Here is a 27,231-nt window from a genome sequence, read left to right as displayed (position 1 = left end):
ACTGTGGGACTGTGTTCCTAACTTCGAGGGCAGAAGGTAGTCTCGGAACTAAGCCTCCACACGCTGTAGCGCAAAAGGAAATGTTTAATTCAATCAGCAATGAAGTTGACTGGACTCTTTTTACCGCTAAATAAACAATAAATTAACTCATGCCATGCTTTTCCATCAACTCAAAAATAAGGCCTTTATTACAGTCACATGTATTCTTCAAATAAGTGTCAAACCCAGTTATCAGTGAGTTACAATGGGAATTCAGCTAAATCCCCCATTAATCCCAAACCCGTACCCAATCAAAACAGGGATAGGGCCCAGATAGCCATGCCTTGGCAGGGTTAAAAGTCAGGGAGAGAGTGAGCACTGCAGATGCTGGAGATCAGAGTCGTGAGTGTGGCGCTGGAAAAGCACAGCAGGCCAGGCAGCATCCAAGGAGCAGGAGAATTGACGTTTCGGGCATGAGCCCTTCTTCAAGAATTACAAAGCAAGTCCTTTCATCATAACATGAGCAATGCCACGGAAGACCTACATGCTTTCTGTACTTACACAGTGTGTCCAAGACTGCTGTTATCATAAACTGTGTCCTCTCTGTTTTAGGAGAAAGCAAGGACTGCAGATGCTGGAGATCAGAGTCGAGAGTGTGGCACTGGAAAAGCACGGCAGGCCAGGCAGCATCCGAGGAGCAGGAGAGTCAACGTTTCAGGCAAAAGGCTTTCATCAGGAGTTAAAAATCACACACCACTAGATTATAGTCCAGCAGGTTTATTTGGAACACTAACTTTCAGAGTGTAACCCTCTCACTGAGCAGCTTTGATGGGTAGGGATGAACTAAACAGAAAAGGGAACAAACAATACCCCAGGGGGGGAGCTCAGACGACAGAAAATATCTTCTCTTAGTTCCTTCAAATCCCCATTGGCAAGATCTGATCGCTAACTGTCACCAAACTATGAAGACTAGATTTCAGATTCAGCTGAGGAACAGATGAGAGATCTGAGGAAAGGTCACTCAGCCTGAAACGTTAACTCTGATTTCTCTCCACAGATGCTGCGAGAGCTGCTGAGCTTTTCCAGCAATTTCCATTTTTGAACAAATTGGAGTCTTGATATCTGAACATTTATCGGGGTTAATCTGAGCTAAAACACCTTTTCTCCACCACCCCCCCCCCAACTGCAGCATAAATGTTCCCGCCTCCACACTTCACAGCAACTCTGATGAAGACTCATCCAGACTCTAAACTTTAGCTTGCTCTCTCTCCATGGATATAAAGTTTATGTCCTTATTGAAAGAGAGAGAGAGAGAGAGGGAGTTCTGAAGAAGGATCATTGGATTTGAAATGTAACTCTGCTTCTCTCTCCACTGATGTTGCAAGACCTGCTGAGTTTCTCCAGCAATTTATGTGTTTGTTTGAGAGAAAGAGAGAGAGTACTGCTTATGCTTACAAAGGTATTCACAAACTGGTGCGTACTGAGAAACACACTCATTACCTCAGATCAGAGGCTGTTGCTAGGCGATGATGTAACAGATCCATTAGAGTTTTCAGCTCTGTTTGTTGAACATTAAATGAATAAAACTTCACGCTGATCCTCGCTAACAAAATTGCTGGGCACTGCTTTTCAAAGTCTCTTGTTCCTTTTGTTAAACAGCAGATTAGGTTATAAATCTTTAACTTGGCAGATCCAGACAATCACATGATAAATGTTTTGCGACTCTGTGATATCCAAATTTCCATCTTCCAGTTCTTATAATCCATAAATACATGGGTTCCTAATTCCTGAAGAAGGGCTCATGCCCGAAATGTCGATTCTCCTGCTCCATGGATGCTGCCTGACCTGCTGCACTTTTCCAGCAACACATTTTGAGTTCCTAACAATTATCACAGGGTGGGAAATCAAAGGCCCAGGTTAATGCTGTGGGGTTATGAATCCCATCATGACAGGCGGTGAAATTTGAATTCAATGTAAAACTGGATTTAAAAAGCTAATCTAATGGCGACCATGTCAATATTGGTAATTCTCATAAAACACACCTGGGTCACTAATGTCCTTTAGAGAGGGAAATCTGTCGTCCTTACCTGGTCTGATCTACGTGCGACTCCAGACCCACAGCAATGTGGTTAACTCTTCATCAACCTCTGGAAAAGCTTTAAATCACACAACACCAAGATATAGTCCAACAGGTTTATTTGAAAGTACCAGCTTTCGGAGAGCTGCTCCTTCATCAAACCTCTGAAAAGGCTGAGCAATCTCCCCGTGAGATAATGTACTTAAAATGATCTTTCTCTGATTAGATTCCCTACAGTGTGGAACCAGGCCCTTCGGCCCAACCAGTCCACACCGACCCTCCGAAGAGTAACCCACCCAGATCCATTTCCCTCTGACTGATGCACCTAACACTGTGGGCACTTTAGCGTGGCCAATTCACCTGACCTGCACATCTTTGGATTGTGGGAGGAAACCCACGCAGACACAGGGAGAATGTGCAAACTCCACACAGTCAGTCACCCGAGGCTGGAATTGATCCTGGGACCCTGGTGCTGTGTGGCAGTGGTGCTACCCACTGAGCCACCGTGCCACCCTGTGTTAAAGAAGATTTCCATTTTTGCTTCAGAACAAGCAGCCATCCATCAATCTGCTGAACCTACTCTGTACCTTCTGTCAGGGGATGGACACATTGCTCTCTGAGCTATCTATAACCTGGTCTGCACTTATTAACTCGTGTACCCAATGTCAACATCATCCTTGCATTTGTATAGCACCCTTAGCATGCAAACAAAATTCCAAACGTGTTGTCCTCTTAATCTGACAAATAAATACGTGACACCAATTAAGAGAAAGAGCAGTTCGGAGGAAAAATTGAAGATTATTTAGAGTTAAAAGTCAATTTTAAAGATGAAATGTGCAGATTTAGAGAGGCTTCGGGACAATTTGGGCCCAGGCAGCTGAGAAGGTGACCGTGTGTGAATTTGGAGAGATTAACGTCGAGAGTATTCTCAAGGCTGGGATTGGAGGCATACAGAGATCTCAGAGGGTTATGGGGCTGGAGGAGATGATAGGGTCAGAGAGGGGAGAGGCCACAGGGGAATTGAGGATGAGAACTTTAAACTGGGAGAATTGCTTGACCAAGGGAAAAATTAGATTCCTAAGCACAGAGGGTGTCTGGGCCGGCAGGATTTGGGAGAGAAGCTGGGGGTGTGTTGGAATAGTCCGGTCTCGAGGTAATTAAAGGTCTTATAAGGAGAGGTTGAGGAGGTTGGGTCTGTACTCATTGGAGTTTAGAAGGATGAGAGGTGACCTTATTGAAACGTAAAGGATTCTCAGGGGATGTGACAGAGGGAGATCTGGGAAGGTTGTTCCCCCTTGTGAATCTGTGGGAGTCTTTCCCACTGAGGGCTGTCGGGGCTGGGTCATTCAGGATATTCAAGGCTGAGACAGAGAGAGTTTTAGTCAGGGAGGGGATCGAGGGTTATGGGGGAAAGGCAGGAAAGTGGGGTTGGGGATGATCAGGTCAGACACGATCCCACTGAATGGTGGAGCAGACTCGATGGGCTGAATGGCCTACTCCTGCCCCATTGTTTTCCCTGCCTTATGGAGAGAGATGCTGCCAGGGTAGTTAGTATAAACCTGAACTGACACGGCTGGATCAGACCGTAACACTGAAGGGCAGCGGGCAAATGAGACCGAGGAAGGGGATGAGGACACGTTGGTGATGAAGACCAGTGGGAAGGGGGAGGGAGCAGGAAGAGAGGCCAGTGAGCAACAAGGTGACACACCACAAGGAGAGCAGTCCCACCCAGCTGCGAGAGGGGCTGGAGGTGGTGGGACTGTCAGCGAGGTGCAGAGAGTGTGTTTACCTCCATCAGTCTCCCAGGATGTCGATGACCTTGTCCTGATGTGATGTGGGCAGTGCTGGTGGGAGAGGAGCCTTGCATTGTCCAACGTAACACTGTTAACCGAACATTAAAATTCAGCACAATGTAAGCAACAGCCATTTGCATCTCAGGAATCATCCAAGCGGAAATCTTTACAGTGTGTGTGTGTGTGTGAATGTGCGAGTGTGTGAGTGTGAGTGTTCAGAGGCAGCTGACTGCACGGTTCACTGCTGAGGTCTTACTCCTGTGCACCTTCCTAGAAAAGCCTCATTCAGTGACAGAGAGTGCATTCTCTCCCCATGAATGGACACTGTCTTGCCCATCAGCCAGGGCAGAGGAAGACTCAGCGACTGCAGACACACCAACTCAGACCAGCATACTGCAGGAAACCACAGACTTTTGTTCTGCAAATATAATCAAACAATGTTTGACAGTGGGATCAAGGTTTCTCAGTACCCATCTTGGCACCGTCCAAATCTGTCTGTTATTCTTTAATAACGATTCTGACCTTAGCCCACACGCCCTTACTCCTATGAAAGAGGCCCCCCCCCTTTGTCCTTCAAGCGAGGTGAAACACAGGACACAAAGCATTGGTCACAGGAAATGAAAGCTGCATTTCATTCTGCTCAGTAAGAATTAAATCCCAGGTTCTTTACGGAGGCAATCTGACTTGCTCGAAAGGTACAGGAGGTGGCCATTCTGCCTCTCCAGTCTGATACATTCCCACGTTGATAATGTTGCTGCGCTAGGCTTGGAATGATTAGTTTAGAAAAATCACAGATTGTTACAGTGCAGAAGGAGGCTATTCGGCCCATAGTACCTACACTGGCTCTTTAACCATGCATCACTACTGAGTGCCAATCTCCTGCCCTTTCCCCCTATCCCGGCACACCACCTCTATCCAAATAACCATCAAATGCCCCTCCTGAATGCCTCAGTTGAAGCTGCCTCCAACACACGTCCAGGCAGTGCATTCCAAACCCTGACTACTCCTTAAGTGAACATGTTTATTTCTCGTGCCACCCTTGCCTATTTTCCACATCAAAATCTTGTTCTTCTTCCTTTTACAAGTGGGAACAGCTCCTTCCGATCCACTGTATTCAGGCCCTGCTCATGATGTTGAACCAGATCCCTGCTCAGCTTCCTCCTCTCCAAGGGGAACACACTTGGTTTCTTCAATCAATGCTCATTGCTGGAACCATTCCCGTTAATCACCCGACACTTGCTCCAATGAATTCATACTTTTCCCTGTATTGTGGCCTCCACAATCCTCCAGCTGGGGTCCGGTTTGTGCATTTCAATTCAGTTAGTCCAAATAATTTGGAAACTAGTGGACTAGTTAGACTGAAGGGGCTGTTTCTGTACTGCATGGTTTTATGACTCTATGACTCTATGGCTCTAATTTTATCATATTAGATTAGATTAGATTAGATTAGATTACTTACAGTGTGGAAACAGGCCCTTCGGCCCAACAAGTGCACACCGACCCGCCAAAGTGCACCCACCCAGACCCATTCCCCTACATTTACCCCTGCACCTAACTCTACGGGCAATTTACCATAGCCAATTCACCTGACCTGCACATCTTTGGACTGTGGGAGGAAACTGGAGCACCCAGAGGAAACCCGCACAGACACGGGGAGAACGTGCAAATTCCACACAGGCAGTCACCTGAGGCGGGAGTTGAACCCAGGTCTCTGGCGCTGTGAGGCAGCAGTGCTAACCACTGTGCCACCGTGCCGCCCTATATTATTGTCACTCTTCCCCAAAGGACACCACACAACAAGATTATTAATTAATCCTTTCTCATTGCATGGCACCAAACCTAGAATAGCCTATTCTGTAGTTGGTTCATCAATATATTGGTCTAAAATACTTTATTCTCTTTATTTATTTGTGGGATGTAGGTGTTGCTGTTGGGCCAGCGTTTATTACCCAGCCCCAGTTACCCTTGAGAAGGTGGTGGTGAGCTCTTATGTACTCTCCAGGGAATCCTCCTCCACAATGCCAACGCTAGTTTGGTTTGTCTAATCTATATGCAAATTAAAGTCATATGGAATGAGCTGCCAGAGGATTTGTTGGAGGCTGGTACAATTGCAACATTTAAGAGGCATTTGGATGGGTATATGAATAGGAAGGGTTTGGAGGGATATGGGCCGGGAGCTGGCAGGTGGGACTAGATTGGGTTGGGATATCTGGTCGGCATGGACGGGTTGGACTGAAGGGTCTGTTTCCATGCTGTACATCTCTATGACTCTATAATTAAGGTTGCACCTTTGTTGCATGTTTCTCTGATTTCTTCCTGAAAACCTTCACTTACATTTCCACTATTGTTTGGAGGAACTATAGAAAGCCTATAGAAAGTCCTTATAAAAGATTCCGACCTGAAACGTCGACTCTCCTGCTCCTGTGATGCTACCTGACCTGCTGTGCTTTTCCAGCTCCACCGTTTATCCACCCTGGCTCTCCTGCATCTGCAGCCCTCACTATCTCCGAGTTATCGAATACCTTGAACAATGTTTTCTGCTCCTTGGTATTTCATATTTCAATCCGTACAGATTCCACATCATGAGATTCAAGGCAACTTCCTCCCTCCCCGTTGTGTTGGTTCACTCCATTACTAATAAAGCTACCTCACCACCTTTCCTTGTCCTAGCTAAATACTGAATACCTCTAAACACAACTATATCACAACCACTTGCATCCATTTTGATCATAACATCATAAAAATTAGTCAACCCGTCACATCTGCTCCACCATTCAGTGGGATCGTGACTGATCTGATCATATCAACCTCTGCTTCCTGCCTTTCCCCCATAACCCTCGATCCCCTCCCTGATTAAAACTGTCTCTGTCTCAGCCTTGAATGACCCAGCCCCGACAGCCCCCTGTGGGAAAGACTCCCACAGATTCGCTCCCCTCCGAGGGAAGACATTCCTCCTCATCCCTGTCTCCAATGGGTGAGCCCTTATTCTGGGATGATTCCCTCTGGTCCTAGTCTCTCCCTCACAAGGGGGAACACCCTTCCCACATCTCCCCCTGTCACATCCCCTGAGAATCCTGTACGTTTCAGTAAGGTCACCTCTCATCCTTCTAACCCCCAATGAGCACCGGCCCAACCTCCTCAACCTCCCCTCACAGAACACTCCCTCCATCCCCGGGATCAGTGAGGGAACCTTCCCAGCACTGACTCCGATGTCAGTCTGTCTTTCCTTACTCCTCACAATATTCCTGCTGTACTCTGCTTCGCATCATGTACCTTTTAGAAGACTTCCCTTTTAGACTCCATTCCCTGAAATAAAGGCCAACATCCCACTTTCCTTTCCTATTACCCACTGAACTTGGATGCTAGCTTTTTGTGATTTAGCTCAGGGATTCCCAAATTCCTCTGTTGTGTAGCTTCCCATTTAAATAATATCCATTATAATTCATCTACCCCATAGTAAATGCTCTGTGTATTAATCCACAAAAAGCCTTCAGATTTTGGAGTTCTAATGATGAGACATTGGACTCAGAACATTAACTCTGCTTTCTTCCCACAGACGCTGCCCGACCTGCTGCATTTCTCCTGCAATTTTGTTTCAAGCCTTCAGCCTTGTCGCTTTGATGTTGTCAGTGAGCTTTGCTTTATTTTGAGCAATGGCCCTTATTGTTCCCCTGCTCCGGCTTTTCCACCTTCCACTTTAGCTTCTTGCCTTTCTGTCTTTTGTTACTATCATGACCCTCGTTCTCTGTCTGTCTGTCTGTCTGTCTCTGTCTGCTCAGGTTCCCATCCTCCTGACAACACCCCCTGCCAGCAGGATTATCCATGCTGTCAAGGGTAATGGGGAGAGTGCGAGTAAGAGAGTTTATTTGATCAGCCATGATCATGTTAAATAGCAGAGCAAACCTGATGGGCTGAATGGTCTACTGCTGTTCTTATGTACGTATGTGTGTTTGTGTTTGTGTGTGTGTGTCTGGGTGTGTGTGTGCCTGTGTGTGGGTGTGTGCCTGTGTGTGGGTGTGTGTTTGGTTGTGTGTGTTTGGGTGTCTGTGTGTGTGTGTGTGTGTGTGGGTGTGTGTGGGTGTATATGTCTGTGTGTGGGTGTGTGTGTGTGGGTGTGTGTGTGGGTGTGGATGTGTGCGAGTGTGTGTGGGTGAGGGTGTGAGAGTGTGTGTGTGTGGGTGTGTGAGTGTGTGTGTGGGTGTGGGTGTGAGAGTGTGTGTGTGTGGGTGTGGGTGTGTGAGTGTGTGTGAGTGTATGAGTGTGTGCGCATCTGTGTGTGTGCATATGAGAGTGTGTGTGTGTGGGTGCGTGAGAGTGTGTGCGCGCGTGTGAGTTTGTGTGTCTGTGTGTGTGGGTGTGTCTGTGTGCGTGGATGTGGGTGTGTGAGAGTGTGTGTATGGGTGTGTGAGTGTGTCTGCGTGTGTGTGGGTGTGAGAGTGTGTGTGTGGGTGTGTCTGTGAGAGTGTGTGTGGGTGTGTCTGTGTGTGTGTGTGTGGGTGTGTGAGAGTGTGCGTGTGGGTGTGTCTGTGTATGTGTGTGTGGGTGTGTGAGAGTGTGTGCGCGCGTGTGTGAGTTTGTGTGTCTGTGTGTGTGGGTGTGTCTGTGTGTGTGGGTGTGGGTGTGTGAGAGTGTGTGTATGGGTGTGTGAGTGTGTCTGCGTGTGTGTGGGTGTGAGAGTGTGTGTGTGGGTGTGTCTGTGAGAGTGTGTGTGGGTGTGTCTGTGTGTGTGTGTGGGTGTGTGAGAGTGTGTGTGTATGGGTGAGTGTGTGTGTGCGAATGTGCATGTGCGTGGTTTGATTTATTAGAGTCACATGTACCTAAGTACAGTGAAAAGTATGGTTTTGAGAGCAGTACAGGCAGATCATAGCAACAAGGACATACAGATCATGGGATGCTTCGACAGAGTGAGGCATACAAAGTTACACTAAACAGGAGGTGTACAAAGCAAGATCACCATTATTTGAAGTTGGAGACGTCCGTTCGTCAGTCTAATAACAGCCAGGAAGAAGCTGTTCCTGAACCTGCTGGTGTGAGTGTTCTGGTTTCTGTATCTTCGGCCTGACGGAAGAGGTTGTAGGTCATTACCGGGTTGGGAGGGATCTTTGATAATGGTGGCAGCCTTTCCGTGACAGCGAGCTGTGCAAATGGAGTCCATGGATGGAAGGTTGGCTTCCGTGATGGTCTGGACTGTACACACCACCACCTGTAGTGTCTAACAGTCCTGGGGCAGAGCTGTTGCCATACCAGGCCGTTATGCACCTGGACCATATGCTTTCAATGGTGCATCTGGAGAAGTTGGTGAGGGTCCTTCTGGACATGCCAAATTTCCTGAGCCACCTGAGGAAGAGGAGGCGTTGTTCCTTCTTTACCATCACATCTACGTGGGAAGTGTAGGATAGGTTGTTGGATATCGTCACTCCGAGGAATGTGATGCTCTCCACCCTTTCAACCTCCGCTCCACTGATGTAGATGGGGGTGTTCTCCTCCTTACTTTCTGAAATCAATGATCAGCTCTTTAGTTTAGCTGATGTTGAGAGAGAGGTCGTTATCATTGCATACTTGTGCGTGTGAGAGTGAGTGTGTGATGCGTGTGTGAGTATGAGTGTGTTCATGTCTGAGCAGCTGATGGGGTGAGTGAGGCTATTGGAAAGTGTGAAGTGAAATGCATTAACCATGAGCAATGTTTATGTTTGAAACTGCAGATTGTATCTGGATTCTGTAAGTAATGACTAACTGGAGAGGGATAGGCTGTGTAACCCTTTCCATTACCACACATCATTCACACTCTCATGCTCTCAGTCCTGCTTTGGTTCAGCAACAAACCGAAAACACAACGCAGATATACCCAGGAGCTAATAACCCAACCGAGTGCAACAACAGACTGTGTCTCGGTTAATAACACTCTCTGTCGTAATATCAATGTCCAACACACTCAGTCTGGAACTTCACCTACACCAAACACATTAAATAAAAGACAAGACAGCTAATCACAGAGAGATACAGAGGGGGATAGGGGGAGTGGGAGGAAGAGACAATGGAAAGATGGAGAGAAAGACATGACAGAGAGAGAGAGAGGGAGTGAGTGCAGAAAAAGTGAGTGAGAGAGAGAGGGAGATGGATGTGGAGGGTTAAGAGAGATAGGGACAGATAGAGATGTGGGGAAAAAGAGTGTGACAGAGAGAGAGAGGGAGGGAGACAGACAGACAGACAGAAGGAGTAGAGAGAGGGAGACAAAGATGGAGTCAGAAATAGAGAGAGATACAGAGGGTTGGGTATACAGAGGAAGTAACTGGTGAGGAAGCACAGACTCAGTCTGGGGGGGATGGGGGTGGGGGTAGGGGGGAAAATCACTGGACGTTGAGAGATATTCCACTCCCTGCCCATCATTAACATTTTCCATGTTCTGAAGCACATTGACATGCTGCTTTGTTGTTCAGTATGATCGTGGCTGATTTATACCTTGAATCCCACTCCCCATCTTCCTCAATCCCACAAGACAAAATCAATTTACTTCCTATCTCCTCCCCCCCCCCCCCCCCCCCCCCGAATATATTCAACCCTGTAGCCTCCAGTATTGTTTGGGGGCTCGGGGTGGGGTGGGGGGGTGGGTGGTGGTGGCAGAGAAACCCAAAGATCCACAACCTCCAGCAACCCTCTCCTCCACGAGTGAAACCATTCAAGCTCACTGCTGTCTGAAATAACAGGCCTCTACAAACTGTGCCTCCCCCCACACGCACCGTTGTCTCGATTCCCCAGACTGAGGGCAAACAATCTCCCAGCATCCACCTTGTGACCCTCTCCCCGAGTCTTGCCTTCCTCTTGGCCTCTGAGTATGTATCAGCGGGAGAAAGGAAGCCCCCTCCCTGCCCCTCAGAACAGAGTGTCCATCCGTCCGCATCAGCCATTGTGGGAATTGAACCCACGCTGTTGGTATCAGTCTCCATCACCAACCTGCTGCCAACCAACTGAGGTAGCTAACCCCATGAAGCAGTGATCAGCCTTTTTCTTAATCTCACTTGGAAATATATCACCGTTCCTTCAGTGTCACTGGGTCAGAATCCTGGAATTCCCTCCCTCAGGGCATTGTGGGTCACCCTACAGCACATGGACTGCAGCGGGTCAGGAAGGCAGCTCACCCCCACCTTCTCAAGGGGCAACTAGGGACGGGTAATAAATGCTGGGCCCAGCCAGCGACACCCAGCAACCTCCATATTTATGACCAAATGGTTTTTTAAAAAATTGAGTATAGGAGCAAAGCAGTCTTGATTTATCTTTCATTCAATGAACTTCAAGGAGTGCGGTTAAATGCTCCCTTGAGGTGAAGGTAATCATTGAGGTTTCAATTCTCCCAGGGTATGTCGGTTTCACCAGCAAGACCAGCATTTATTCCCCACTCCCAATTGCCCCTTGATCTGAGTGACTTCCTGAGGGCGTTTCAGAGGACAGTTGAGAGTCAACCACGTTGCTGTGGGTCTGGAGTCACGTGTAGGCCAGACCAGGTAAGGACGGCAAATTTCCCTCCTTAAAGGACATCAGTGACCCACCGACAATTGTTCAATTTAATTGTGTAGGAGACTGGTGAGGCTGTACCCAGGGTACTCCGTGCGGTGCTGGCCCCAGGGTAGGATAGAGAGAGTGCAGCAATGATTTACCAGACTGATACAAGGAGGGTCTATCCTGTGAGGAATGACCTGATTTTCCAGAGATTTGAAGACTGGGAGGTATCTCAATGGAATGTACAAAACCCTTAATGAAATGGACAGAGTAGTTATAGAAAGGATGAAATCGCTTGCCTGGTGACTCTGAAACTGGATGGACAATCTCAGAAGAAGGAGGAGGTTACTAAGGTCAGAGATGGGTCAAAATGTCTTCATTCAAAGGGGTGGACCTGTACCACAGAGAGAAGTGGAAGCTCTGTCACTGAGTATGTTCAAGACAGAGATCAATAGATTTATAAATGGGAAGAGTATCAAGGACCATGGGAGTGTGTGAGAAAACGTCTTTGATTAGGATGGAGACTAGAGCAGCAGGAATAACCCACTGCTGTTCCAACTGAGCTTCTAGCAACATCACTCAAACAGATGATGGTCTCTTTATGAATCCAGGAAGTTGTGTTTATTACAGAATCGGCCGCTGTGTTTATTACAGAGACCCAATTCAACGGTGCTGTGCTGGCTGTGTTCAGCTTTCACAGTCCACCTTCCTGATGAAGGCCTTATGCTCGAAACATCGACTCTCCTGCTCCTCGGATGCTGCCTGACCTGCTGTGCTTTTCCAGCACCCCACTCTTCACCTCTACATTCGGCTTTCCGACTCTGAATGAGTTGTGCTCACGTGCAAGAGAAATGCATGGCCCTCCCGCATTCATCTCTGTGGGCCGGCTCTAACAGAAGGTTCACAGAAGATGATTCCCCACTCCCCCATTCCCCACTCCCCCACTCCCTCATTCCCCCACCCCCTATTCCCCCACTCCCACAAACCCCACTCCCCCATTCCCCACTCCCCCACACACCCCCTCTCCCCCACTCCCCGATTCCCCCACTCCCCCATTCCCCATCCCACACTCCCTCATTCCCCCACCCCCTATTCCCCCACTCCCACAAACCCCACTCCCCCACACACCCCCTCTCCCCCACTCCCCCATTCCCCCACTCCCCCATTCCCCCACTCCCTCATTCCCCTACTCCCTAACTCCCTCATTCCCCAGTCTCCCACACACACCCACTCTCCCACACACCCCTAACTCCACCATTCCCCCACTCCCTCATTCCCCCACACTCTAACTCCCTCATTCCCCACTCTCTCACACACCCCTACTCCCCCATTCCCCCACTCCCTCATTCCCCCACTCCCTAACTCCCTCATTCCCTCACTCCCTAACCCCCACACCCCCCACTCTCCCACACACCCCCACTCCCTCATTTCCCCACTCCCTCATTCCCCCACTCTCTAACTCCCCTACACCCCACTCTCCCATTCCCCATTCTCAACTCCCCCACACCCCCCTCCCCATTTCCCCACTCACACACTCCCACACCCTAATTCCCCCATTCCCACACACTGACCCATCCTCTATCCCCACTTCCCCCACTCCCCACACTCCCACACACCCACTCCCCCATTCTGCCACACCTCCTCTCTCCCACTACCCCACACCACCCATCCACACACTCCCCCACTTCCCTTCTCTCCCACCTTGCCTCAGTCCTCCATCCCCAACTCTCCCACTCCCCCTCTCTCCTACTCTCCCACTCCCCTCACTCCCCCTATTGTGTTCTCCCACTCCCCTATCCCCCCACTCCCCTATCTCCCCATTCCCTCACTCCCTAACCCCCACTCCCCCACTCCCCTCACTCCCCCATCCCCCCGTTCCCCAATTCCCCCTCTCTTCCTTCATCCCATCACTCCACCACTCCCCTCACTCCCCCATTGCCCCACTCCTACACTCCCCCTCCCTCTCACTCTCCCTCTTCCTGACTCCCTCTCTCTTCCACTCCCCCACTCCCCCACTCCACACATCCTCCCACACCACCCCTCCCCCACTTCTCCTCTCCCCACCCCACTTCCCTATCCTCAACAACCACCCCCACTCCCCCTCTTCCTGCACTCTCCCTCTCCCTCACCCCCCCACCTCTCCCCCATCCCTTGTACCACACTCCCCTACACTTGCTGTGGGCCAGGGTCTTGCCTCAGTTCCCAGGTTGCTGCCTGGGTTGTGAAGAGGGGTGTATTTCCAGTAGAGAGTGGTGGGAGTGAGATCCCTATCAGGAACCATCTTGCACAGAACAGATTTGACCGAGTGCTGTAATTAGAAAAAAGAAAAAGAGAAAGCCAATCTCATTAGCAATCCCTTGATTCCTATCCAAACTAATAGCAGGAGTCTGATGGCATTAACAGGCGAGTGCAGATGCAGTTTAACTGTTTGATTGGGAAATCAGTCGTTCCGAGTGACAGCAAATTAAAAAGAATATTTCTGTATGTTTATTTTTCCTGTACAAAATTCCAGCAAATATTCTTCCAGAGCCAGATAAAATGTAGACTGATTTGCTCAAATTCAAAAATTCCCTTTGCATTTGTGTAATGGACATTTTATTTTCAAATGGAACAGATGCCCAGTGCTGACCCTTTTAACAGTCGGGGGCGGGGGGGGGTGGTCAGTGATCAGGGAGGGTCAGGGTGGGTCAGTGATCAGGGAGGGTCAGGGAGGGTCAGTGATCACGGAGAGTCAGGGTGGGTCAGTGATCAGGGAGGGTCAGGGAGGGTCAGTGATCAGGGAGGGTCAGGGTGGGGTCAGTGATCAGGGAGAGTCAGGATGGGGTCACTGATCTGGGAGGGTCAGTGATCAGGGACAGTCAGGGTGGGTCAGTGATCAGGCATAGTCAGGGTGGGTCAGTGATCAGGGAGGGTCAGGGTGGGGTCAGTGATCAGGGAGGGTCAGTGATCAGGGACAGTCAGGGTGGGGTCAGTGATCAGGGAGAGTCAGGGTGGGGTCAGTGATCAGGGACAGTCAGGGTGGGGTCAGTGATCAGGGACAGTCAGGGTGGGTCAGTGATCAGGGAGAGTCAGGGTGGGTCAGTGATCAGGGACAGTCAGGGTGGGTCAGTGATCAGGGAGGGTCAGGGTGGGGTCAGTGATCAGGGAGAGTCAGGATGGGGTCAGTGATCTGGGAGGGTCAGTGATCAGGGACAGTCAGGGTGGGTCAGTGATCAGGGAGGGTCAGGGTGGGGTCAGTGATCAGGGAGGGTCAGTGATCAGGGACAGTCAGGGAGGGTCAGTGATCAGGGAGGGTCAGGGTGGGGTCAGTGATCTGGGAGGGTCAGTGATCAGAGAGGGTCAGTGATCAGGGAGGGTCAGAGTGGGTCAGTGATCAGGGACAGTCAGGGTGGGTCAGTGATCAGGGAGGGTCAGAGTGGGTCAGTGATCAGGGAGGGTCAGGGTGGGGTCAGTGATCAGGGACAGTCAGGGTGGGGTCAGTGATCACGGAGAGTCAGGGTGGGTCAGTGATCAGGGAGAGTCAGGGTGGGTCAGTGATCAGGGAGAGTCAGAGAGGGTCAGTGATCAGGGAGAGTCAGGGTGGGGTCAGTGATCAGGGACAGTCAGGGTGGGTCAGTGATCAGGGAGGGTCAGGGTGGGGTCAGTGATCAGGCAGAGTCAGGGTGGGGTCAGTGATCAGGGACAGTCAGGGTGGGTCAGTGATCAGGGAGAGTCAGGGAGGGTCAGTGATCAGGGACAGTCAGGGTGGGGTCAGTGATCAGGGACAGTCAGAGAGGGTCAGTGATCAGGGAGGGTCAGGGTGGGTCAGTGATCAGGGAGGGTCAGGGTGGGGTCAGTGATCAGGCAGAGTCAGGGTGGGGTCAGTGATCAGGGACAGTCAGGGTGGGGTCAGTGATCAGGGAGAATCAGGGAGGGTCAGTGATCAGGGACAGTCAGGGTGGGTCAGTGATCAGGGAGGGTCAGGGTGGTGTCAGTGATCAGGGAGGGTCAGGGTGGGGTCAGTGATCTGGGAGGGTCAGTGATCAGAGAGGGTCAGTGATCAGGGAGGGTCAGAGTGGGTCAGTGATCAGGGACAGTCAGGGTGGGTCAGTGATCAGGGAGGGTCAGGGTGGGGTCAGTGATCAGGGAGGGTCAGGGTGGGGTCAGTGATCAGGGTGGGTCAGGGTGGGGTCAGTGATCAGGGAGGGTCAGGGTGGGTCAGTGATCAGGGACAGTCAGGGTGGGTCAGTGATCAGGGAGGGTCAGGGTGGGGTCAGTGATCAGGGAGGGTCAGGGTGGGTCAGTGATCAGGGAGGGTCAGGGTGGGGTCAGTGATCAGGGACAGTCAGGGAGGGTCAGTGATCAGGGACAGTCAGGGTGGGGTCAGTGATCAGGCAGAGTCAGGGTGGGGTCAGTGATCAGGGACAGTCAGGGTGGGGTCAGTGATCAGGGAGGGTCAGGGTGGGGTCAGTGATCAGGGACAGTCAGGGTGGTGTCAGTGATCAGGGACAGTCAGGGTGGGTCAGTGATCAGGGAGGGACAGGGTGGGGTCAGTGATCAGGGAGGGTCAGGGTGGGTCAGTGATCAGGGAGGGTCAGGGTGGGGTCAGTGATCAGGGAGGGTCAGTGATCAGGGACAGTCAGGGTGGGTCAGTGATCAGGGAGGGACAGGGTGGGGTCAGTGATCAGGGAGGGTCAGGGTGGGTCAGTGATCAGGGAGGGTCAGGGTGGGGTCAGTGATCAGGGAGGGTCAGTGATCAGGGACAGTCAGGGTGGGGTCAGTGATCAGGGAGAGTCAGGGTGGGGTCAGTGATCAGGGACAGTCAGGGTGGGGTCAGTGATCAGGGACAGTCAGGGTGGGTCAGTGATCAGGGAGAGTCAGGGTGGGTCAGTGATCAGGGACAGTCAGGGTGGGTCAGTGATCAGGGAGGGTCAGGGTGGGGTCAGTGATCAGGGAGAGTCAGGATGGGGTCAGTGATCTGGGAGGGTCAGTGATCAGGGACAGTCAGGGTGGGTCAGTGATCAGGGAGGGTCAGGGTGGGGTCAGTGATCAGGGAGGGTCAGTGATCAGGGACAGTCAGGGAGGGTCAGTGATCAGGGAGGGTCAGGGTGGGGTCAGTGATCTGGGAGGGTCAGTGATCAGAGAGGGTCAGTGATCAGGGAGGGTCAGAGTGGGTCAGTGATCAGGGACAGTCAGGGTGGGTCAGTGATCAGGGAGGGTCAGAGTGGGTCAGTGATCAGGGAGGGTCAGGGTGGGGTCAGTGATCAGGGACAGTCAGGGTGGGGTCAGTGATCACGGAGAGTCAGGGTGGGTCAGTGATCAGGGAGAGTCAGGGTGGGTCAGTGATCAGGGAGAGTCAGAGAGGGTCAGTGATCAGGGAGAGTCAGGGTGGGGTCAGTGATCAGGGACAGTCAGGGTGGGTCAGTGATCAGGGAGGGTCAGGGTGGGGTCAGTGATCAGGCAGAGTCAGGGTGGGGTCAGTGATCAGGGACAGTCAGGGAGGGTCAGTGATCAGGGACAGTCAGGGTGGGGTCAGTGATCAGGGACAGTCAGAGAGGGTCAGTGATCAGGGAGGGTCAGGGTGGGTCAGTGATCAGGGAGGGTCAGGGTGGGGTCAGTGATCAGGCAGAGTCAGGGTGGGGTCAGTGATCAGGGACAGTCAGGGTGGGGTCAGTGATCAGGGAGAATCAGGGAGGGTCAGTGATCAGGGACAGTCAGGGTGGGTCAGTGATCAGGGAGGGTCAGGGTGGGGTCAGTGATCAGGGACAGTCAGGGTGGTGTCAGTGATCAGGGAGGGTCAGGGTGGGGTCAGTGATCTGGGAGGGTCAGTGATCAGAGAGGGTCAGTGATCAGGGAGGGTCAGAGTGGGTCAGTGATCAGGGACAGTCAGGGTGGGTCAGTGATCAGGGAGGGTCAGGGTGGGGTCAGTGATCAGGGAGGGTCAGGGTGGGGTCAGTGATCAGGGTGGGTCAGGGTGGGGTCAGTGATCAGGGAGGGTCAGGGTGGGTCAGTGATCAGGGACAGTCAGGGTGGGTCAGTGCTCAGGGAGGGTCAGGGTGGGGTCAGTGATCAGGGAGGGTCAGGGTGGGTCAGTGATCAGGGAGGGTCAGGGTGGGGTCAGTGATCAGGGACAGTCAGGGAGGGTCAGTGATCAGGGACAGTCAGGGTGGGGTCAGTGATCAGGCAGAGTCAGGGTGGGGTCAGTGATCAGGGACAGTCAGGGTGGGGTCAGTGATCAGGGAGGGTCAGGGTGGGGTCAGTGATCAGGGACAGTCAGGGTGGTGTCAGTGATCAGGGACAGTCAGGGTGGGTCAGTGATCAGGGAGGGACAGGGTGGGGTCAGTGATCAGGGAGGGTCAGGGTGGGTCAGTGATCAGGGAGGGTCAGGGTGGGGTCAGTGATCAGGGACAGTCAGGGTGGGTCAGTGATCAGGGACAGTCAGGGTGGGGTCAGTGATCAGGCAGAGTCAGGGTGGGGTCAGTGATCAGGGACAGTCAGGGTGGGGTCAGTGAACAGGGAGGGTCAGGGTGGGGTCAGTGATCAGGCAGAGTCAGGGTGGGGTCAGTGATCAGGGAGGGTCAGGGTGGGTCAGTGATCAGGGAGGGTCAGAGTGGGGTCAGTGATCAGAGAGGGTCAGGGTAGGTCAGTGATCAGGGACAGTCAGGGAGGGTCAGTGATCAGGGACAGTCAGGGTGGGGTCAGTGATCAGGGAGGGTCAGGGTGGGGTCAGTGATCAGAGAGGGTCAGGGTGGGTCAGTGATCAGGGACAGTCAGGGAGGGTCAGTGATCAGGGACAGTCAGGGTGGGTCAGTGATCAGGGAGGGTCAGGGAGGGTCAGTGATCAGGGAGGGTCAGGGAGGGTCATGAATCAGGGACAGTCAGGGTGGGGTCAGTGATCAGGGACAGTCAGCGTGGGGTCAGTGATCAGGGAGGGTCAGTGATCAGGGACAGTCAGCGTGGGGTCAGTGATCAGGGAGGGTCAGGGTGGGTCAGTGATCAGGGACAGTCAGGGTGGGGTCAGTGATCAGGGACAGTCAGCGTGGGGTCAGTGATCAGGGAGGGTCAGTGATCAGGGACAGTCAGCGTGGGGTCAGTGATCAGGGAGGGTCAGTGATCAGGGACAGTCAGGGAGGGTCAGTGATCAGGGACAGTCAGGGTGGGGTCAGTGATCAGGGTGGGTCAGGGTGGTGTCAGTGATCAGGGAGGGTCAGGGTGGGGTCAGTGATCAGGGACAGTCAGGGTGGGGTCAGTGATCAGGGTGGGCCAGGGTGGGGTCAGTGATCAGGGAGGGTCAGGGTGAATCAGTGATCAGGGAGGGTCAGGGTGTGTCAGTGATCAGGGAGGGTCAGGGAGGGTCAGTGATCAGGGAGGGTCTGGGAGGGTCAGTGATCAGGGAGGGTCAGGGTGGGGTCAGTGATCAGGGAGTGTCAGGGTGGGGTCAGTGATCACGGGACAGTCAGGGTGGGTCAGTGATCAGGGAGGGTCAGGGTGGGGTCAGTGATCAGGGACAGTCAGGGTGGGGTCAGTGATCAGGGTGGGTCAGGGTGGGGTCAGTGATCAGGGAGGGTCAGGGTGGGGTCAGTGATCAGGGTGGGTCAGGGTGGGGTCAGTGATCAGGGAGGGTCAGGGTGGGTCAGTGATCAGGGAGGGTCAGGGTGAGGTCAGTGATCAGGGTGGGGTCAGTGATCAGGGAGGGTCAAGGTGGGGTCAGTGATCAGGGAGGGTCAGTGATCAGGGAGGGTCAGTGATCAGGGAGAGTCAGGGTGGGTCAGTGATCAGGGACAGTCAGGGTAGGTCAGTGATCAGGGAGGGTCAGGGTGGGGTCAGTGATCAGGGAGGGTCAGGGTGGGTCAGTGATCAGGGAAGGTCAGGGTGGGGTCAGTGATCAGGGAGGGTCAGGGTGGGTCAGTGATCAGGGAGGGTCAGGGTGGGGTCAGTGATCAGGGTGGGTCAGGGTGGGTCAGTGATCAGGGAGGGTCAGGGTGAGGTCAGTGATCAGGGACAGTCAGGGTGGGGTCAGTGATCAGGGACAGTCAGGGAGGTTCAGTGATCAGGGAGGGTCAGGGTGGGTCAGTGATCAGGGAGGGTCAGGGTGAGGTCAGTGATCAGGGAGGGTCAGGGTGAGGTCAGTGATCAGGGTTGGTCAGTGATCAGGGAGGGTCAGTGATCAGGGTGGGTCAGTGATCAGGGAGGGTCAGTGATCAGGGTGGGTCAGTGATCAGGGAGGGTCAGGGTGGGGTCAGTGATCAGGGAGGGTCAGGATGGGGTCAGTGATCAGGGAGAGTCAGGGATGTTCAGTGATCAGGGAGGGTCAGGGTGGGGTCAGTGATCAGGGAGAGTCAGGGAGGGTCAGTGATCAGGGTGGGTCAGTGATCAGGGAGGGTCAGTGATCAGGGAGGGTCAGGGTGGGGTCAGTGATCAGGGTGGGTCAGTGATCAGGGAGGGTCAGTGATCAGGGTGGGTCAGTGATCAGGAAGAGTCAGGGTGGGGTCAGTGATCAGGGACAGTCAGGGTGGGGTCAGTGATCAGGGAGGGTCAGTGATCACGGGACAAAGCCTGGAAAACAAAGCAGGAAAATGAACCAGTCTCTGACATTGCTGAGACCTCTCATTGAATTCCCGTTTCAGTGCTCACTCCACACCATGTGCTGTCTTGTGTATTTGCACAGTGCACATGCCAAAGCGACTCAAACTTAATTGTTGCTTTGGCCTGTCTCCAGAACAACACTTAGAGGTCATTACAAATAGGAAACATCTCAACAAATAATGGCTGATGTAACGGTTTTTGTTTTGAATTATTCCCTGGGTGATGTCTTTGCTGTTTGGTCATCCTTTCTGAGATCCATTGCCAAGATGTAGTGGCTCTTCCTCCAGTTCACATGGGCCCTGTAGCAGGAGGGAACCACGCTGTTCCCATCTGAAGAGCAGTGTGTCAGTGGGCAGCTCAGAACCATCCCCATCACTGTGGCCCTCGAGTCACATGCTAGCTAGGCTGAGCTAGGCAATGACCTAGTGGTATTGTCACTGGGATATTAATCCAGAGGCCCAGCTAATGCCTTTGGGGGCCTGGCAGGTGGTGGAAGTTAAATTGGTTTGTTTAAAAAACCTGGAATTAAGAGTCTAATGATGACCCTGAATCCATTGTCAACTGTTGGGAAAATGCATCTGGTTCACTAATGTCCTTTAGGGAAGGAAACTGCCATCCTTACCTGGTCTGGGCCTACGCGTGACTCCAGACCAACAGCAAGGTGATTGACTCTTAACTGCCCCCTGGGTAATTAGAGATGGGCAGTAAATGCTGCCTAGCCAGCAACGCCCTCATCTTGTAAATAAAATTCTTAAAAAATTAAAGTATGGACATCAGCTCTCCCTGAAGGGCGTTAGTGAATCAGATGGGTTTCTCTACATTACTCACAATGTGCCTGAAGATATTGTTAATCAATCTGACCAGAGTGTTGCAACATAGCTCTTAAACAGGTCAGGCCCTGAGGTAGGGACACTACCACTTCACCAGACCCTGCACGACTTGCTACAGATATTTTCTAAGAAGCTGGCTTGGAGGTGACATGACGCATCAAGTGGAGTTTGAGTTCTCCTGTCTCAGAGGTAGCGACACTACCACTGCATTGCACAGTCTGTCTTTTTATTCGGGTTAAGGGGAGATAAGGGAGAGAGGGGAGGGTACCATCCAAATTAAACTGGGTTGGGGGTGGATTGAAATAACACTCTCCAGCTCCTGGGGTGCCCATAGTCCCACCAGGTTTACTCCCTGACTTCGAAACGCTGTCAGTGAGCCTGGACTCAAACCTGTGGCTTGAGATTATCAGTCCTTAAACTAACACAACTGTGAGGTTATCGGATTAACAGGGAGGCAGCCCAGTGGTAATGCAAATGGTTCAAATCCCATCGGGTTAGCTAGTGGAATTTAAACTAAAATTGGAAAGTAAAGCTGGTCTCAGGGATGGGGACCATGAAGGTATCATTGATTATCATAATATCCCACCTGGTTTACAAGGAAAGGAATGCTGTCAGCCTTACCTGGTCCAGCCTACACGTGACTCCAGACCCACAGAAATGTGGTGGACTCTTAACTACCCTTTGAAATGGCCGAGCAAGCCACTCAGTTGAAGGGCAGTGAGTGCTGGCCTTGTCAGTAACAAAGATTTGCATTTATGTAGCACCTTTCACATGCACAGGACGTTCAATGGAAAAGACACCTCCTTTAGAACAACTTTCCCAAAGTAAAGGTGAGGTGCCATAACTAGCTCAGTGTAAAGCAGGGTGTCACAAAGTCCCAGTGAGTAACTTTGATCGGGGACTCTCTGATCGGGGGATCAGATGGGCGGTTTTCTCTAGCTGTGAGCGAGACTCCAGGGCGGGGGTGTTTCCTCCTGGTGCCAGGGTCAGGGACATCTCGGAACGATTACAGCAAATTCTCAAAGCGGGGCCACAGGTCATTGTCCACATTGGTCCCAACAACACAGTTAGAGAGAGGGATGGAGTCCTACTGAGTGAGTATTGGGGGAGTTTGGCAGGAGGTTAAAAAGCAGAGTGTTAGTGGGGGAATACCTTGAGACCCATAGGAAGGGTTTAGAGGGATATGGGCCAATTGCTAGATTAGGTTGGGATATCTGGTCAGCAAGGACGAGTTAGACTGAAGGGTCTGTTTCATTGCTGTATATCTCCAAGACTCCATGATTCTATGACTATTATTCTATCAGTTTTTAAATAGTTATGGAAACGGATAGGGCTGCCCCACAAGTTAAAGTTCTAAATTGGGGCCAGATCAATTTTGATGGTATTAGACAGGAACTCCCAAAAGTTGATTGGGGGAAAGGGACACCTGGCAAATGGGAAGCCTTCAAAAGCGAGCTAACGGGCGTTCAGGGACTCGGGCGTTAGTGTGAAGGGCAAGGCTAACAGGAGTGGGTGACCAGAGATATGGAGGCTCTGCTAAAGGCAAGGAAGGAGGTATGTGTCAGTTATCGACAGCTGGGATTGAGGGAAACCCTACGGAGGGAATTCAGGAAAGCAGAAAGGGGTCATGAAGGATGAGATTAAGGAGACTCTAAAGTACGTTAAGGGCAAAAAAAAACGAAAGGAGAGAATAGGGCCCCTTAAAGACCAATGAAGCCATCTATATGCACCACCGCAGGACGGGACGTGGGTGAGTTACTGAACAGATATTTCTATTTACCATGGGCAAAGACATGGAAGCTGGGGAACTTGGGGAAATATCTTGGCATTTCTTGAAAAAGAATCCACATTATGGAAGAAGAGGTGCTGGATGGTCTAAACATATAAAGGTAGATAAATCCCTGGGATCTGATCAGATGTTTCCTCAAACTTTATGGGAAGCTAGGGAAATGATTGCTGGCCTCATTGTTGAGATATTTGTATCATTGACAGCCACAGGTGAGGTGTTGGAAGACTGGAGATTATCTAATGTGATTCTGTTATTTAAAGGCTGTAAGGAAAAGGCAGGGACCTATAAACTAGTGAGCCTTAAGTCAGAGATGGGTAAATTGTTGGTGTAGATTCTGAGGGATAGGATTTGCATGGATATGGAAAGGCAGTGACTGATTGGGATAGTCAGCATGGCTTTATGCACGAGAAATAAGAACATAAGAAGTAGGTACAGGGGTGGGCCATCTGGCCCTTCGAGTCTGCTCTGCCTTTTAATAAGATCATGGCTGATCTTTCCATAGCCTCAGCTCCACTTACCTGCCCTCTCACCATAATCCTTGATTCCTTTACTGTTTAAAAAATCTTAGCTTTAAAAACATTTACTGAGGAAGTCTCAGCCACGTTACTGAGTAGGGAATTCCACAGATTCACAATCCTCTGGGTGAAGAAGTTCCTTTTCAATTCAGTCCTAAATCTGCTCTCCCTAATTTTGAGGCTATGCCCTATTGTCCTAGTTTCATATGCCAGTGGAAATATCCTCTCTACTTCTATCTCATCTATCCCCTTCATAATTTTACATGTTTCTATAAGATTCTCCCTCAATTCCAATGAATATACTCCCAGTCTACCGAGTCTCTCCTTTCCTGAAGAAGGGCTCATGCCCGAAACGTCGATTCTCCTGTTCCCTGGATGCTGCCTGACCTGCTGCGCTTTTCCAGCAACACATTATCAGCTCTGATCTCCAGCATCTGCAGCCCTCACTTTCTCCTCTCTCCTCATAAGCCAACACCCTTGTGTACCAGTACATCCTTCCTCAAGTAAGGAGACCAAAACTGCACACAGTACTCCAGGTGTGGCCTCATCAGCACTCTGTCCAGCTGCAACATAACCTTGCTCCTTTTAAACTCAACCCCTTTAGCAATGAAGGACAAAGTTCCATTTGCCTTCCTGATAGCCTGTTGTACCAGCAGACCAACCTTCTGTGGTTCACACACAAGGCCACTCAAGTCCCTCTGCACAGCAGCGTGCTGCAATTTCTTACTTCAAGTAATAGTCCTTTTTACTGCTATTCCTACCAAAATGGATGACTTCACAAATACTAACATTGTAATCCATCTGCCAGACCTTTGCTCACTCACTTAAATTATCTATGTCCCTTTGCAAAGTTTCACAGTCCTCCGCACACTTTGCCCTACCACTTAATGTTGCACAGTGACTCAGTGGTTAGTACTGCTGCCTCACAGCGCCAGGGGCTTGGGGTTCAATTCCCACCTCGGGCAACTGTCTGTGTGGAGTTTGCACATTCTCCCCGTGTCTGTGTGGGTTTCCTCTGGCTGCTCCAGTTTCCTCACACAATCCAAAGTGTGCAGGTCAGGGGAATTGGCCATGCTAAACTGCCCATAGTGTTCAGGGATGTGTAGGGTAGGTGCATTAGCCCGTAGGGTAATGGGTCTGGGTGGGTTACTCTTCAGTGGGTTGGTATGGATTTGTTGGGCCAAATGGCCTGTTTCCACACTGGGGATTCTATGATTCATCTTAGTGTCATGCACAAACTTTTACACACTGCACATGGTCCCCAGCTCCAAATCATCTCTGTAAATTGTGAATAATTGTGGCCCCAACACCGATCTTTGAGATACACCACTAGTCATTGATTGCTAACCAAAAAAGCACTTATTTAACCTCATTCTTGCTTCCTGTTAGTCAACCAATCCTCTATCCATACTAATACTTTACCCGTAACGTCATACATCTTTGTCTCATGCAGCAGCATCTTGGGCATCACCTTGTCGAAGGTACAACACATCAACTGGGTCCCCATTGTCCAACGTGTTTGTAATGTCTTCATAGAATTCCCCAAAAAATTAGTTCAGCATAACCTGCCCTTCATGAACCCATGCTGCATCTGGCCACCAGGACAATTTCTATCCAGATGCCTTGCTATTTCTTCCTTGATCATAGACTCAAGGATCGTCCCCACCACAGACGTTAAGCTAACCAGTCTATAATGCCCCACCTTTTATCTACCGCCCTTTTTAAACAGTAGTGTCACATTTGCTATTTTCCAGTCTGCTAGGACTGCTCCAGAGTCCAAATTTTGGAAAATTATCACCAGTGCACTTGCTATTTCTCCCACCATCTCTTTTAGTACCCTGGGATGCACTCCATCAGAGCTAGGAGACGTGTTTACCCCAAGCTCCATTAGCTTGCCCAACACTACCTCTTCCGTAATAATGATTGTTTCCAGATCCTCACTTACCTTTGTCTCTTTGTCAGTGACTGGCAATTTATTCTTGTCCTCCACTGTGAAGACCGATACAAAATACCCTTTCAATATCTTGGCAGTTTCCTCATGTTGCATTACTAAATCCCTCTTCTCATCTTCAAAGGACTGATATTTAATTTAGTGACTCTTAAAAGATATATTTATAGAAACCTTTGCTTTCTGTATTTATATTTTGAGCTAGTTTTTTTTCTCATACTCTACCTTACTTTCCCTAATAGCTCTTCGTGGCTTTCTGTTGACTTTTAAAGCTTTCCCAACCTTCTAGTTTCCTGCTGATCTTGGTCACTCTATATGACTTCTCTTCAAATTTGATAGCCTCCCTTCTTTCCTTAGACCCCTCTGGCAGGTTACCCCTTTTCCTTCAGTCCAGCCTTTTCACTGAAATATGCTTTTGCTGAGCACTTTGAAAAATTGCTTTGAAAGTCCTCCACTATTCCACCAGACAGTCTTTATTTCCAGTCCAACTTAGCCAATTCCTCCCTCATTCTATTGTAGTCTCCCTTGTATAAGCACAGGATGCTGGTACTGGATTTTATCTTCACAATTTCCATCTGTATTATAAATTCAGTGATTGCCCCTTCCAAGAGGATCCCTGACTATGACATCATTGATTATTCCTGTATCATTACAAAGGAGCAGATCTAGGATAGCTTGCTCCCTCATCAGCTCCATTACATATTGTTCAAGAAAGACAAGATACATTCAATGAACCCCTCCTCAAGGCTACCCTGACCGAACTGGTTCAACCAATTGACATATAGATTCAAATCCACAGTGATAATTGCTGTATGATTTTTTTTTTTACAGGCATTAGTTATTTCTTTGTTTATTGGTTGCCTCAATGTGATATTATTATTTGGTAGCTTATAGACTACACCCATCAGTGACTTATTATTCTTAGAATTGCTCATTTCCACCCAAATGGATTCAGGCTTATTCTCCATACAAGCAAGATCTCTCAACTGCCCTGAAGTTGTCCTTAAATATCAGAGATATGCCACCTCCCTTACTTCCCTGTCTGTCCTTCTGAATAGTCTTATGCCCAGAGATGTTTAACTCCCAGTCATGACCTTGCTGCAACCATGTCTCCACAATGGCTACTAAATCATATTCATACACAATGATGTTTGTTAACACATCTACCTTGTTACAAATACTACAAGCATTCAGCTAAAGTGCTCTTATGCTAGGTTTCTTTTGTACCCTCTTCATGAATTCCAATATCTCCAATAATAATAGCTGAATTATGCTTTCTTTTTACTACTTTCACAGTCTTCCATGTAGTTAAACCCTCCTGTACACATGGTAACCTTTTCATTTACCACCAAACTTTCTGTTGCTTTTCCCTTCCCTTTCCTGACCCCACCAGCCCCCTCCTCCCCACCCCCACCACCACCACCAATCACTAGTTCCAAGTCCTAGTGACCACCCTATTTACCCTTTTCGCTAGAAGACTGGTTCCAGACCGGTTCAGGTGAAGTCCTGCCTTGTCTCATTACTCAGATCGGTGGCTGCGTTCGGAAAATAAATGTTTGGTACGGTTTAATAACTTTCGCATCCGGCACAGCATCTGTCACCCAGGTTTGCGTAACTTGGATCTTATGAAATTAAACAAAGGAGTAAAACACCACAGCTTGCTTTTCTGAAATGGGATTAAATCCAGGGACCCATGGAATGTCTCTAATCACTCCCAGGGCTGCTGCAGCGTGGGAAAAGGAGGAGATCATTGTGAAAGAATTCAGTGTTGGCAAATGGATTCCCATTTTCCCTGTGTACCTGAGAACTTCAGGAGATGGGAGAGTAAGTGAGTATGGCAGCATTATTGGCCATCTATTCAGATAATGATACCCAGGCTGGGACAAGAAGGGACAGAGTGTACAAACATAGCAACGCAGCAGTAACTCGGGTCAATACCAGAAATAATGTCAAAAAGGAAAAATTCAAGGTTCATTGCTAGAATGCACATAATGTCTGGAACAAAATAGATTAATTAACAGCACAAACACAGGTTAATGAACATGGTCTTACAACTACTTCAGATACATGGTTAGAAAGAGATCTAAGCTGGGATTAATGGGTCCATGACTTTTCTAAAGGGCAGCCTGTATAGACAGGGTGGTAGGGTGGCACTGTTAGCACAGGACGGGATAACTCCAGCAGCAAGAAATGAGCTTGAGGAGAGACGCAGAATCCATAGAGGTGGGAGCTAAGAAATAA

The 27,231-nt window shown here is 50.2% G+C and overlaps 1 long non-coding RNA gene across 1 annotated transcript; it reads right to left on the bottom strand.

The window, feature by feature from the left end:
• Positions 1–13,581: 13,581 nt before the first annotated feature.
• On the bottom strand, positions 13,582–26,489 carry LOC148152027 (uncharacterized). Its single transcript, XR_015759228.1, has 3 exons — positions 26,453–26,489; positions 24,988–25,109; positions 13,582–13,651 (listed from the first exon to the last, which is right to left on the bottom strand). It is a non-coding gene; the product is annotated as an uncharacterized LOC148152027 (long non-coding RNA).
• Positions 26,490–27,231: the final 742 nt, after the last annotated feature.

Source organism: Chiloscyllium plagiosum, unplaced genomic scaffold (assembly GCF_037043375.1).
Source record: "Chiloscyllium plagiosum isolate Xiang-an unplaced genomic scaffold, Cpla_swu_hap1 HiC_scaffold_2, whole genome shotgun sequence".
Classification (NCBI taxonomy): domain Eukaryota; kingdom Metazoa; phylum Chordata; class Chondrichthyes; order Orectolobiformes; family Hemiscylliidae; genus Chiloscyllium; species Chiloscyllium plagiosum.
Note: the sequence above shows the minus strand (reverse complement) of the source record. Positions and strands in the feature narration are given on the sequence as shown.